General features: G+C 47.2%; 1 long non-coding RNA gene and 1 pseudogene across 1 annotated transcript; one reads left to right on the forward strand and one right to left on the reverse strand.

Annotated features, from left to right (window-relative positions):
• The first annotated feature begins 300 nt into the window (after positions 1 to 300).
• LOC124677649 lies at positions 301 to 3,449 on the forward strand. The gene is made up of 3 exons (XR_006994161.1): positions 301 to 633; positions 2,554 to 2,660; positions 3,156 to 3,449. It is a non-coding gene; the product is annotated as an uncharacterized LOC124677649 (long non-coding RNA).
• Positions 3,450 to 4,044: 595 nt separating this feature from the next.
• On the reverse strand, positions 4,045 to 7,864 carry LOC124679307 (annotated as a pseudogene).
• Positions 7,865 to 8,263: the final 399 nt, after the last annotated feature.

Here is an 8,263-nt window from a genome sequence, read left to right on the forward strand (position 1 = left end):
GCAGAGCAGAGCGACGAGCCGCCGGAGCTCGTCGCGCATATGCAGCTCGTCCGCCTATGGGGGCCACTCGCCGGTCGCCCACGCCCTTCCTCCCCGTCTCGTCCTCCGTCAGGCAGATGAGCTTTTGCTTCCTCTCTGTCTCCCCTAGATTTCCTTGTTGGTACTGTCTTGTGTTTTTCTGCTGTTGCTTTGTGGGCTACTTCTGCTACTCGTGCTGCTATATGTGCGTGTTGCTGGTTGTAAATGTGGTCAATGCCACTGTGTACTGCTAGATCCACTGCTGCCAAGCCAAGGATATTTTCAAGAATATCTGGGTAGATTTAATGATATGTCCTTTAGAGGTGCCTTTTGAGATACAGTGCATGGTTCTATCTTTTGTGCATTGACCCTATTTGCGGTAATTAATTTTTGATTCTGTTCTAAATGGCAAGGTCGGGTAGACTTGCAGCCTCAAGGTGTGGAGGTACCTCACAGCCTTGTTGACAAGGGCATGCAAAGGCAAGATCAAGATTATGCCAGACGATAAAGTTATTTGGCTGAATCCTCTTATATGAAGCAAGTGCACTGTGCAGATTACATATACGTTTTGGACATGGAGCCACATTCATTGCCAATAAGATCATTTTCTGCATGGTGAGTCATACATCCTCCTCTCATGTTTGTTTTATTCAACATAATTGTCTCCCACGTGTCTATATTCTTGAATTCAGTGAATGTCTGTTGCATTATTGATTTCTTTCTCCCGTCTTTGATGAAATTCAGTGAATCGTATATGTTTGTTTGGGCTGGTAATTAGTCTTTGAAATTACTCTAGCCGTTCCAGTTAGGTAATGTTCATAAAAAGTTATTAACTTCATGTGGATGTTTCCTGGTACTCCCTCCATCCCGGTTCACATGGCTCACGTGAATTTGCATCGCAACCAAAGCAGTATTTGATTGGATGCTAAAACTATTCTCAGCCATGGGCTCTCTCCAATCAGCTGTACTAGCTAATTAATAGGAAATGCTAAGAGGTTCACATGCACCCCAACCCCACATTAAAACTCTCTCGGTTTCCCACCCTCCGTGCATGCACTGGTTATTTCAGCATGCTTAAAAAAGAAGAAAGAGAAGGTAGTGAGTAATTAGAGGAGGTTACTACTTATAATAAAATGCATGCAAGCCTTAGTGGGATTAAGCCCTGTGAACCGGGACGGAGGGAGTAGAAAGAATTTATAATGAGTATTAAAGCTCTCTGGATATCTGCTCTGATGAGTATTACAATGAGATTCTATAGTGGTTTTAGGAGCCAGGATGTCTGTTCTAATGTTAATAGCAGCAAAGTAGAAGGTTTCTTGAAGTCTATTAAAACTCTCTGGATTTAGTATTTTGTGCGTCTATGATCGAAGTGGATTTCCTCACCTTTTTTTCCTATGCATATTGTCTCCCCACAATGGATCACATTTTGCTGTCAATTTACAAGTGGTGTGTGCTTACTTGTTTAAAACTGATTCTCTCGTTCTTTTTCCTGAGCTTGCCAATTGTTTCAGTTTTCTACTTTATTACAACGTCTGTAATTCTTAGCGCTGGAAGAATTAGTGAGACTATTAGAACTAAATTCTGAATATTTAGCTTTTTCACGTGAGAGAAATAGCATTCTGAAAATAGCAGTGTTTTAAAGAAAAACCTAGCAGCACTCGCGCACGCCTATTAAGTAGCGATCAAATCAAGGAAATCGATCAAACGATCCCAATACCGTGAAAGAGAAACTTCCCAGATCCAGGGAAGACGGTTTGGAGGCTCATGCCTTGACACCATATGCGCCTCCCTGGCGAGTCCATGATTCTCAAGTGTTTTGTTCAGCGGCAACAAAGGAGGGTGATTTCAGATTTAGTTATCTCTGGATGTTTAGGCTTATGAAGTAAATGATTTTTCCAGTCGTTGGATTGGAAAATTAAGAAGTATTCCCTGGAAAGAGGCTTATTCGTTGGTTGTACTGTGCTGGCTGTGCTTCCCTGGAACGAATCAGTTTAGGCTTATTCTCTGGTTGTACTGTACTGTCCTTCGGCCGCCCTGGATGGGGTTTAATAGCAAAAAAGTATGGGAAGATAAGAATTTGCTAAACCCATACGAGCTTGCGTCACAGGTGATCCTTGTCACCATGTACTCACGATTGTGTTGCATGGACTCTTTTCTGCTTGGGAAGGAGCTCCTTATTAGGAATGGCCATTCCTTTTTACAATACCCCTGGTTTCATTGATAGCTATGCTTAACTTGGGAGATATTTGCTTTTCCTTAAGCATATTCTTTTTAGTTTTAAATGCATATCACATTCTTTGCGATATATAATTTCCTAATGAGTAGTCCTGTCGCTTGAATGTTTTTTTACCTTCCAGTTCCACCCTCAGAGAGATATATTTATATTGAAAATATGTATGCTATTAAGAATTTTTAATGTATTATCATATGAGAATACCCACTACTAAAGTCAGTTACAGCTACCAAACATTTTCCTGCTGTACTTTGAACATAAAGATCTTGTTTAACAAGATAACATTGTATGTCCTTCTACAGGTTGATCTCCTCATTCTTTTTGCTCAGACATGGGCTTGCGCTCTGTGGGTGGCTTGCTTCAGCTAAGAACTGCAGAGGAGTTATGCTTGTCTAAAGATTCTAGAAAGGTAGCAGCATTATGACCTTTTTCTGCTTTGTAAACCCTTTTGTCCCTCTTCGGATTTTGTCCATGTCTGTCCAAGATGATGAATATGAATCTCTTGGCTAGATGAGTTGACATCAGTAGCTTGAATGCCTTGGTTGATTCCGGGGGCTTTGCCTTTTGAATTGTTAGTCTCCTGCAAAACACTGGCACCTTACGAATAGTTCAGATAGTTTTGGAGAAAAGAAACAGAGCTGGCAATGGAACAATCACCCTTTCCATTAATACAACCACACTGTAAATGCCAAGCCCTGCATAGAACTTTGAGAACAAGTCCCCTTAATGGGGATAAGTTAGTTCTAACTTCATATTTCTATTTCCTTTTTCGTGCAAGGCATACCAATTGCGATATCTTTGCTGAACTGTGAACTGGAGCAAGATATTCTGGATATATACTGCGCGAACACATAGGTATTGTATGAGGTTCCATTACACTGACTGATATTCCATCTACTTTCAGTTTCATGAGATGATGTGCAATGAAAAAACACATGTGTAGCTGCGGCACTTTGAACCATGCTATTATGGTGCTTCACCTTCGCCTTCCCTTTATATGTTTGTATCCATTTTTGCACTGGACATTGTCTACCAATTGTTACTGGAGCATCGCCGCTTCCGCTGTTTAACGAATGGGCATGGACGGGAAGCTGCTATCAGTCAATATAGCACCTGTGTTGCCCTGGGCCAAGCTCAAGGGCTGGGACAGAGTTGAAGTGCTGTTTTCTCTATATATTACCCATGGTAATTTATCATGTTGGCTACTGCCTCCTGAGTTAGTACATAGTGAGACCGTCCGGTAGTAACTTGTGTTGTAAATATGACTTTTCAGGCAATAAATTCAAGTTTGAATCTGATACTTGCGCCTCCTGAGTATGTACATAATGTTATACAATGTTATTGTACCTTCACTAAATTTCCGTAGAATGTACGTACAAATTCCACCAGTTAGAATCTATAATAATATACTTATAATGGCTACAATGCTGTCTCGCTTTTGCGTTGCGCTGCCCAGCGCAACGGGTCATCTAGTCAGTTTAAGTGACGCGTGAAAGAAGGCTTGGTATACACTTTCGAAACATTCATGATCATTCAAGCGCGAAAGAGCTACAGGACTACAGACCATCCACGTCCAGAATCAGACAATCAACTTATAAACCATCAGTCATTTACAAGGCGACCCAGGAAGAGAGAAGAATGTGAACAAAGGGCGAAGTAATTAATATCAAGATTTGGCAACCCAAAAGGAGCACCTCAATGCTAGCTCCATCTCCTTTTCCCAGCACGTAGCAGCCACAAGCAGAAGAGCAAGCTAGGGCGATCTGTGGAAGTGATATGCAGACTTCGCGTATCTACGATAACATGACCACCGTGAGAGCTGCTATGGCGATGTGGGCAAACGACAATTGAAGCACCTGCAAAAGAGCGAGAAACATTTCGCTGCATGTGAGAACCGTCTCGCAAAGATACATTGCATATCTACAGGCCTACATCCACCTAAATTCAGAGAGTTTCCAACAAATTTGCAGAATGTGACAAGACTAAGCCTGAAGAGTGAAGAGCCTTACCGTCTGTGTGGCATCCGATTTGTGCGTCGGCGGCAGGTACCCGCGCAGGCCGAAATCGTAGACCGGCGTGCCGTCAGGGTAGAAGAGCCCGTAGTTGCGCTCGGAGGCCGGCCCAGGCTTGAGGTTCTCGTTGAACAGCGCGAAGACGAAGGCGTCAACTGCCACCGCCGGCCTCATGGGCGTGCCCTCCTTCATTTCCATCCTGCGCAGCAGGTTGCCCATGTACATCCCGGCGTACTGCGGCGTGGCGCCCGCCTCGTCAGGGTCACCCTTTGACGGCCACCCAGTCTCCGATATCTTGACTTCGACGTCCGTGTGTCCAAGCGCCTGGATCGCAGCATAGACGGAGTCCATCTGGGCGTAGAGCATGTTGTCGTAGTGCAGACCCGTGGTCGTGTCCGTGACTCCGGCGGTTGGCTGGAACAGAACGTACTCAAGCGGCACGTGACTGGGGTCCTCCTTGTAGGCGAAGTAGGGGTAGATGTTGACGAGGAACGGAGAGGTCGCCGTCGAGAGGAAGTCGAGGAGTGCGGCCATGTAGGGCGCGACGTCGGGACGGAATGCGCCGGCGGAGGGAGGGTACGAGCTGCCCATGATGTCGAGGCCTCGAGGGACAGCGCCGTGGTGACGTTCACCTGCCCCTGCAGCCCCAGGGCGGCGAGGGCCCCGTGGACGGATTTGATGGCGGGCAGGAGGTTATCCTTGATTGCGGCGTCGTTGCCCTTGAACACCTCGTTCCCGACGGTGATACAGGTGATCCGCGTGCGCGTGCTGGAGAGGTGGTACGGCAGGACGTGGTCCTGGACCCACGCCTGCGCGGTCGCCGGATCAGTCATCGCCGACAGGTTCTCGTTGCCGACGCCGATGACGAGCTCGACGTCGGAGCCACGAAACGCCGTCAGGATGCTGTGATCCGCGTCGTAGAGCTTCACCTTGCCCACGTTCATCGACCGGACCAGCCATGAAACCTGGGACGGGGAAGGCAGGTTGTCGGCGATCTGCCCGTAGTTGATCCCGATCGACGCTCCAGCAGCCACCGCCTCATCCGCTGCATGCAATTGTAACTGAGAGTGAGGAGAAAAAGCAAAACCACATAGTGTTTGAGGTCTTCAAAATATTAACGATCGATATTGATATAAGTTCATACCAAATATGTACAGATTCACTCATCTTTTATACTAAAAATATCTTTACTATTAAATCTGGATCGGTCTGGTACGTGGTACGTCCTCCTTCCGCCAAGAGAAAAAATCGGCGTCTTCTCGTCTTTGCCGAGCCACACGCTAAAAAAACAAATCAGCGTCTTCTCGTCCTTGCTGAGCCACGCTAAAAAAAACTGTACTTCCTCCCTTCCTTCCCGGCTTCCCCGCACGACCAGTCTCCGTCCCCGACCCCCAGTACGTCGTACGCCGCCGCGGGAGGTGCTCCCCCTGGCGTGCGACCGGCAGCACGGGTGGATGGGAGGATCAGCCTGGATAACCACGAAGTAAACTTACCGGTTAGTTTCTCTTTCCCTCTACTCTACCAGGGGACAATCCAATCTCCGCCGAGCAGCAACGAGTTAAGTGAGCGGAGGGCTCGAGATTCAGCGCCGACCACCGGAGAGCGAGATCCGGCGACAACCACCGCCTTGCATCCACTTGAGCTACGCCAGGGAGGCTGCCGTCTGACCACCCACTTCAGCTACGCCAGGGAGGCTGCCGTCTGACCATCAGTCGGCTCGGGCCAAGATGGACGTGAAGAAGAAGCGTCGCCACGGCCAGGAAGAGAGCTTCGCCGGATACTGCATCCCGTCTTCCTCCTTGCAGGACAACGGCTTGTGTGGCCCTCTTCCGGCTCCGCACGTCCACCTGACGCATGCACACAAGGTGTTCGATGGAATCACCAGCCCGGGACGACGTCTGGTACACCACAGTTCTGCATGGGTACGCTTGCTCGGCCCACGCTGTCGCGTTCATGGTGCGGATGTTCGAGCGCGGTGACATGCAGGCTGCGATGTTCGGCAGCGTGGACGGGGAGTGCACGATGATCACCGCACACATGAGGAGCCGTCTTGATGATTTGCTGGTGCTTTTTGGGGGGGAATGCATGGAAAGGTCTCATGCCGACGTATCTGATGCTGATAAGCTGCTCTACCTATGATGCTCACAACATAGCAGACACAAAATGCGAATCGCTCATCTATGCTGATTCTATGCATGCCCGCTTGCTGCCACGCTTTTTTTTTTAACTAGGCTTGTTTCTATTCAACAAAATGCATAGGTACCACCACAAGAAATAACTTATGTCTTTTTGGCTGTAGGAAAGTATTCTTCAGATTGTGATGAACTAATGTGGTTGGCCTGATTATCGTGGTGGCGTTGGTGTTCCATTTCCATTTACCTTTCAGAACAAACTGTAATTCTGCTTATAAGTCGTTGTTTAGTGTAATCAAACTTTTAACTGTCTCAAACCAACCAACAATATAATTGACTGTATTTACACTTCATGCCTAACAAAATTACATCATAGTTAATAAATTTCTAGAATTTTATAATGTTTGTATGTAAGATTCAAATATCGTGCACGTATGTACCACTCATCTTTTTTCTTGTAAATTTTAAGTTATATCCAAACTAATCTTACCAATTTGAATAAGTCGCGTAGCAACGCACGTGCCGTTTACTAGTTTTTTACAAGTTTTTTAAGAGAATGATTCAAAATTTCACTATAAACTTGGTATCCAAACAAGGGTTCCCCGTAAACTTATATAACCGCCTAACAACCTAATATCTTGTTTGGGTGCAGCAACTAAAACGGGAATTGATAAAACTGAGTTTCCACAAAGCCAGGAAAGTGTGTTTTGGCAAAAACGAGTATTAGTAGTTTTTGTCAAAACGCGATTATCCAAAACTCGAGCAAGTCTCGTTGGGCGCGCGGAGACTACCCAGCTGTCTACGATCTTTGACATTCGGTAGGATCCCGCCGGCGGAGGCCACACAGCCTCCTGACCTTCTCGTGCAGCTCCGTCGAGGTCAGCGAGCTCGGCCGACTCCTCGACGACTCCGGCACCTGCGCGAGCGCGACGCTAACCCGGGGGACCTAAGCCATGGCCAGTAATCGATTTCCTCCATCCCATGGCCTGGGAACGCTGCCGCACTGTTCATACGCGTGCTAAGGCCAGCTGATAGCACCCTAATCCTCTTCAAACTATCTATTTAATCGTCCATTAACCAGTGACCAGCCATTAGCAGATTAAAACATGAAGTAAAAAAAACACGTTTGTCTTTATCTTCGAGCAGATGAACAAAGCTGTACAAAATTTTTGGGGAAGATGAACAATAGCTGCACAAAATTCTTGGAGAATATGACCAATAGCTGTACAAAATGAAGATTTCAAAACTGTACACAAACTAGAGGAGTGAAGTAAAGACAAATAGCAGCGGATCACCAATCAATCAGAATGATCAAGATAAAGAAGAGAAGATTCACACACCGAGTAGAAGGAGAAGATGAGCCTTACCAATCTGCTGGAGAAGGAAGATTGCGGCTACTAGCAGCAGCCCCATCCCACCAAACATGTGAGCGCCACCACGTCCGCCTCCACTACTCTCCCGCCCTTGCAAACCACCCAAATCCGATCAATCGCCAGACCCGATCGATCAAAGACGGTAGAAGTGGCCGAGGTAAGAAGAGCACGAGTGCAGGAGGATCGAGCGCTGACACCTGCAAACCACCCAAATCCGATCAATCGCCAGACCCGATCGATCAAAGACGGCAGAAGTGGCCGAGGTAAGAAGAGCACGAGTGCAGGAGCAGAGTCCTCTTGTGATGCTACCTTGGTTGCGAGGTTGTCGACGTCGAGGCTGACGCGTGAGATGTGCTTGGCGGCGCTCCGCGGTGTAGACCTACGTACATGAGAACGTGTTCGCTGGCTTGCTGAGGTGCAGAACGGCCTCGCCGGTCGCCGGTGACCAACAAGGCGGGTGTAGGAGCGGAGGTCTTCCGATTTATCGATAATGAC

Source organism: Lolium rigidum, chromosome 7 (genome assembly GCF_022539505.1).
Source record: "Lolium rigidum isolate FL_2022 chromosome 7, APGP_CSIRO_Lrig_0.1, whole genome shotgun sequence".
Lineage (NCBI taxonomy): Eukaryota > Viridiplantae > Streptophyta > Magnoliopsida > Poales > Poaceae > Lolium > Lolium rigidum.